The following is a 5,179-nucleotide window of genomic DNA, read 5'->3' as shown; positions in this document are numbered from 1 at the left end:
TAGTGTTCCTGTGGCTAATCACAATTTCAGTATCAAGTAAAAACTTACCGGCTTTTCTGTAGTCAGACTCTCCTCGTTGACATTAGACATGAACAAGAACAAATTTGGCAAAAATTATTCTTCCTCTAAAACTTATTCCATTCTTGCCTCTTTCCTGATAAGCTAACAGCCACATTTAAAACTGACTCAATTAAAAATGGGTGCAACACTTTGAATATATTTAATGCTACTGAATGGTTAAAATTGTAAACTTTGTTCTGTGTATTCAGCACAACAAAAATGGGTGCAAGGTGAAATTCTGGTTGATTTTAACCTATTATTTTCCTCAAAGGAAGCTTGATTATAGTCAAGATGAACTTTAGATTGGCTGAGTTAGACAATGTATTGGGCCCTAGGGCTGCCATAACTATCACAAACAAACCTTAAAATAACAGTTTTATTCTCTCAAAGTTCTGGAGCCCAGAAATCTAAAAAGAAGCTGTCAGCAAAGCCATGCTCTCTTTGAAGGATCTAGGGAAGAATTCTTCTCTGCCTCTTTCTAGCCTCTAGTAGTTGCCAGCAATCCTTAGCATTACATGGGTTGTAGCTGCATGGCTTCAATCTTTGCCTCCCTCATCACATGGCCTTCTTGTCTGTGTGTATTTTCACTTGGACTTCTTATAAGAATATCAGTCATTCGATTTAGGTCCGATTATAATCCAGTATGATCCCTGTTTAACAAGTTATATCTATAAAGACCCTATTTCCAAATAGGTTACATTCTGAGATTCTGGGTGGGTGTGAAATTTGGGGGTGGGGGAACACTAATCAAGCCAATACAGGCAACGACTAAGGTTCAAAGAACAACAAAGATTCTTTAAAAGCTGGGATTTAGAAATTAGACACATGCTTAGAGGAAAACACAGCTCTACAGTAGAGAATACTGAGGAAATTTTTACCATTTGAAACTAAATGGCCTAATGCTTCTCCCCACAAGAGCAGTTTTCTAAATTAGAATTTTTCAAAGTCTAGTGAGATCAGTTTATACATTCTTACTAATGAAACTGACATTTTGCTGTTAGTTTTGATGCCTTTATTGTCTTTTAGTGAAGCTGAGCCTCCACAGTTGTCCACGGAATTTGGTGGCACTTATTTGAGAATAATTAGGACAGTGTTTTCCAATGTCTGGTATGTTTATAAAAATAAATTTGAACTTTTCTTGGGCTTTTGATATTATATTTCTGCTGCCCAAATTTCTGCTTGAATAATTTTGTGCCCTGGTCCTTTGTATTTTTCTCACCCTTACTCCCTTCCTCTGAGGTCCCCAGCTGGAAAACCAGATGTATGAGAACATTTTGGTTACAAGTGACTAATCCTAGCTTAAGCCAAAAGGCTATATGCAGCTATGAATTCCAGACATGTATATGGCTTCAGGGTTGGCTAAATTCAGGATCTAAAACCATGTCATCAAAATCTTTCAGCTATGCTTTCTTCTTTGTTGAGATAATTTTCATATTGATTCTCCCTATCTGGTAGCAAAGTTGGTAGTGTCTTCTCTAAGCAATAGTTTAGATCAGTAGTTTTCAAGTTTGGGGATACCTGGAGACCCCAAGACCCTTTCTTGAGGGCCTTCAAGGTCAGAAATATTTTCATACTAATCCTAAGGCATTGTCTTTCCACTCTCATTTTCTCATTAGATATGGTGGAATTTTTCCAGAGGCTAAATTATATATAATGATACCATCACTCTGACAGCTAATAAATTATGTTTATATATTTTTATATTAAAAAATGTTTAGGGGTGCCTGGGTGGCTCCGTTGGTTAAGCATCCAACTCTTAATTCAGCTCAGTCATGATACCAGGTTGTGAGATCAAGCACCATGTCAGGCTTTGCATTGAGCATGGAGTCTGCCTAAGATTCTTTTTGTCCCTCTCTCTTTCCCCCCACCCACCACTCTCTTTCTCTCTTGCTTAAAAAAAAGGGGGGGCTTTAATATGCTAAATATTGATAGATAAAACCTACTTAAAAGTTCTTTGGAGTCCTCAATAATTTTTAAGGATGTAAAGGGGTCCTGAGACCAAAATGTTGAGAACCATAGAACTAGGTCATGTCCCCACTTACTGACTAAGGCAAGTTAACCTGATTGGTTAGGCCTCAGTCATGCACTCATCCAGAGCATCATCTGAGCCTTACCAAATGGCTAAGACCAAGGGAGGATGGATCTAGGTAGTGCCTTGATAGATCAGCATTTAGTACAACTCTTCTTATATCTTTTTTTTTAAAGATTTTATTTATTTATTTGACAGAGAGAGATCACAAATAGGCAGAGAGGCAGGCAGAGAGAGAGGAGGAAGCAGGCTGCCTGCCGAGCAAAGAGCCTGATGCGGCGCTCAATCCCAGGACCCTGAGATCATGACCTGAGCCAAAGGCAGAGGCTTTAACCCACTGAGTCACCCAGGCATCCCAGTACTTCAACTCTTCTTACAGACTCGAATCTCCACCATTACTACAGATTTTATTCTTTTCTGAGGGCTGTAATTTAGACCTTTAATACCACCGACATTGTCTTCTGTTAATATTCAGACAATAGAGAAGCACTCCCCAGTGTCATGACAATTTACACAAGATCTACCACTTACATGTCTGCTTATCTGACAAAAGAGGGAAACAAGGAGGGAAAAGTTTTGCTTTCTAAAGAAAGCACTTGTTTTCCTCCCTCCTTAATTAAAAGAAAGCGTAGACCATTGGGGAGAGAGTCAGTAATTGATAGAAGAGGAAGGAATTATTAGGTAAGAAAAAGGAGAGTAAGATTTATTAAATAGAAAAGTAGGGTTAAGTGCCTAGAAGTTCTTTGATTTTTTAAAGGGCTCTGTCTACAAGGCCTCCAAGTTTTATGTACACAAGTCAAGAAAATATAGTCCCAGAGTGCCAGAGTAGCTCAGTCTGTTAAGCATCTTTCTTTGGCTCAGGTCAGGATCTTGTGGTCCTGGGATCAAACTCAGCGGGGTTCTGCTCCCTCTCCTTCTGCCCCTCCCCGCTGCTTGTGTGCACTCCCTCTCTCTCAAATAAAATAAAATTTAAAAGATATTCCTAGGTGCCTGGGTGGCTCAGTGGGTTAAGCCTCTGCCTTCAGCTCAGGTCATGATCCAGGGGCCCAGGGATCAAGCCCCACATCGGGCTCTCTGCTCAGCAGGGAGCCTGCTTCCTCTCTCTCTCTCTGCCTGCCTCTCTGCCTACTTGTGATCTCTCGCTGTCAAATTAAAAAAAAATTATTAAAAAGATATTCTTAGGTTTGAAAACTGACATGGACTGAGTTTAAGTTTTGAACTTCTAAAAAAATCAAAACCATCATCATTTTCCTAAATTATTATTTTTTTTCAAGTGAAGAACCAAAAACAGAATTTGTTTTTGAGGGCAAGAGGATGAAAGCTATATAAAAGTCAAAAGCTTATCTGACTTTTCTTTCTCTGCTTCTCAAATGAGGGTTGGATTTTATTGTACATTTTCTGAGAGTCCTGATCTGCTCATGGAATCCTTTATACAGGGGGAAGCTGTGGGACAGATTCTTTAAGAGACCCTTCAGGAGAACTGTCATTGGGCAGAAGTGTTGCTCAATGTTGCCTACTTCTTTCCCTTCTGCTTCATGTGTATTACAAAATAGTCATTGCATGCGATGGTGAGCCCTGCAATTAGCAGGAAGCAGCTCTGGAAACCCACTTTGCCATCTAGGCACTGGTCGAGGTCCTTCATTATTTTGTCCATGGCCAGAGGGTCTTTTTGATTTTCCAAAAATCCAGGAGCTCCTTTTCCATGAGTGCTCTTGGGTCCTCCTTTGTTAAGTAGCCTTTATCCCGAACAGTTGTGGAAACTGTGAAATGCGAACAGCATGGTTTCCATGGCGAGTTCCATTTGAGATGGCATTTTGGTGAGGTCTGCTGAAACTTGGCCCAAGGTGTGGCAGGGACAATTGGTGCGCTGGGACACACTGCCAGTGAGCAGAGAGAGACAGGCTGGGAGCCCTCTGTAGTACAGGGCAGGGGTGGGGGACCCAATATTTCCTTGCAATCAAACATAGCTTAAGGCCCAGCTACCCTAGGAAAATATATTTGTCTCCATAAAAGCAATATACAAAAATAAAATTATTTTAAAAAAGGAAAGAAAATTATTTTATTAACCTAAATAAGCACATTTTGTCCTAGGTTGACAAATAATTGGAAGAGACATGGCTTATAAGAATATTTATACAATGTTTTAGCTTAAATTGAATCTTAAATAAAGGCTTGAAATGTAGGCGAACCATAAGAGACTATGTACTCTGAAAAACAACCTGAGGGTTTTGAAGGGTCAGGGGTGGGAGGTTGGGGCAACCTGAGGGTTTTGAAGGGTCAGGGGTGGGAGGTTGGGGGAACAGGTGGTGGGTAATGGGGAGGGCACGTTTTGCATGGAGCACTGGGTGTTGTGCAAAAAGAATGAATACTGTTACACTGAAAAAATAAATAAAATGAAAAAAAAGAAAAAAAAAAGAAAGATTCAGAAGTTCTAGACTATAATCCAGAAAAAAAAAAAAAAAAAAAGGCTTGAAATGTTAGGAAGCATAAATGAATATAAGAAGGAAACAAAGATGATGGATTTTCAGGACCACTCATTTTACCAGGGGATAATTACGTTTCATGTTTATCTGTGTATCTCTTGCTGTGGGATTGATTGGTTGTAGAGCAAGTATCCCTTTCCAACATGACCTTGTTCTCTTCACATTTCCTAATATCTGATGATTAAATACAGAACATATGATGCAATAGAGACTTTGAATTGTGAGCAATGCAGGCTCCCCCTTAGGTGCCAAAGGGGCTGTTAGAAATTTGCCGTGGCATGTGACAGACTGCAGAAGCCTTTGCCGATAGAGAAGACATCATCTAAAGTGCCCACAGTTCACATAAGCAACACTGAAGCTAGATTTTCTGCCTGGATCTAAAAGTATAAGGCAATATTCTTGCATACAGTCACTTGTCCCTTTGGTGATTGCAATTTTAGACTAAAGATGAGAGTATCAATCAGGCTGTTGTTGGCCTTATCTCATTTAGGAAAGAAGTATAACAAGCATCACTAATCACTTTGTGGTCATGGCAAAAAGATAACTTTTAGAGGAGAAATGTTGGCAAATATTCCCTGAATAGCTTGGAAGTCAAGATAAAATAAAT

The 5,179-nt window shown here is 39.6% G+C and overlaps 1 pseudogene; it reads right to left on the bottom strand.

Annotated features, from left to right (window-relative positions):
- Positions 1 to 3,456: 3,456 nt before the first annotated feature.
- LOC123944887 lies at positions 3,457 to 3,902 on the bottom strand (annotated as a pseudogene).
- Positions 3,903 to 5,179: the final 1,277 nt, after the last annotated feature.

The sequence above is a fragment of the Meles meles genome, chromosome 6, assembly GCF_922984935.1.
Source record: "Meles meles chromosome 6, mMelMel3.1 paternal haplotype, whole genome shotgun sequence".
Taxonomy (NCBI): Eukaryota; Metazoa; Chordata; class Mammalia; order Carnivora; family Mustelidae; genus Meles; species Meles meles.
Note: the sequence above shows the minus strand (reverse complement) of the source record. Positions and strands in the feature narration are given on the sequence as shown.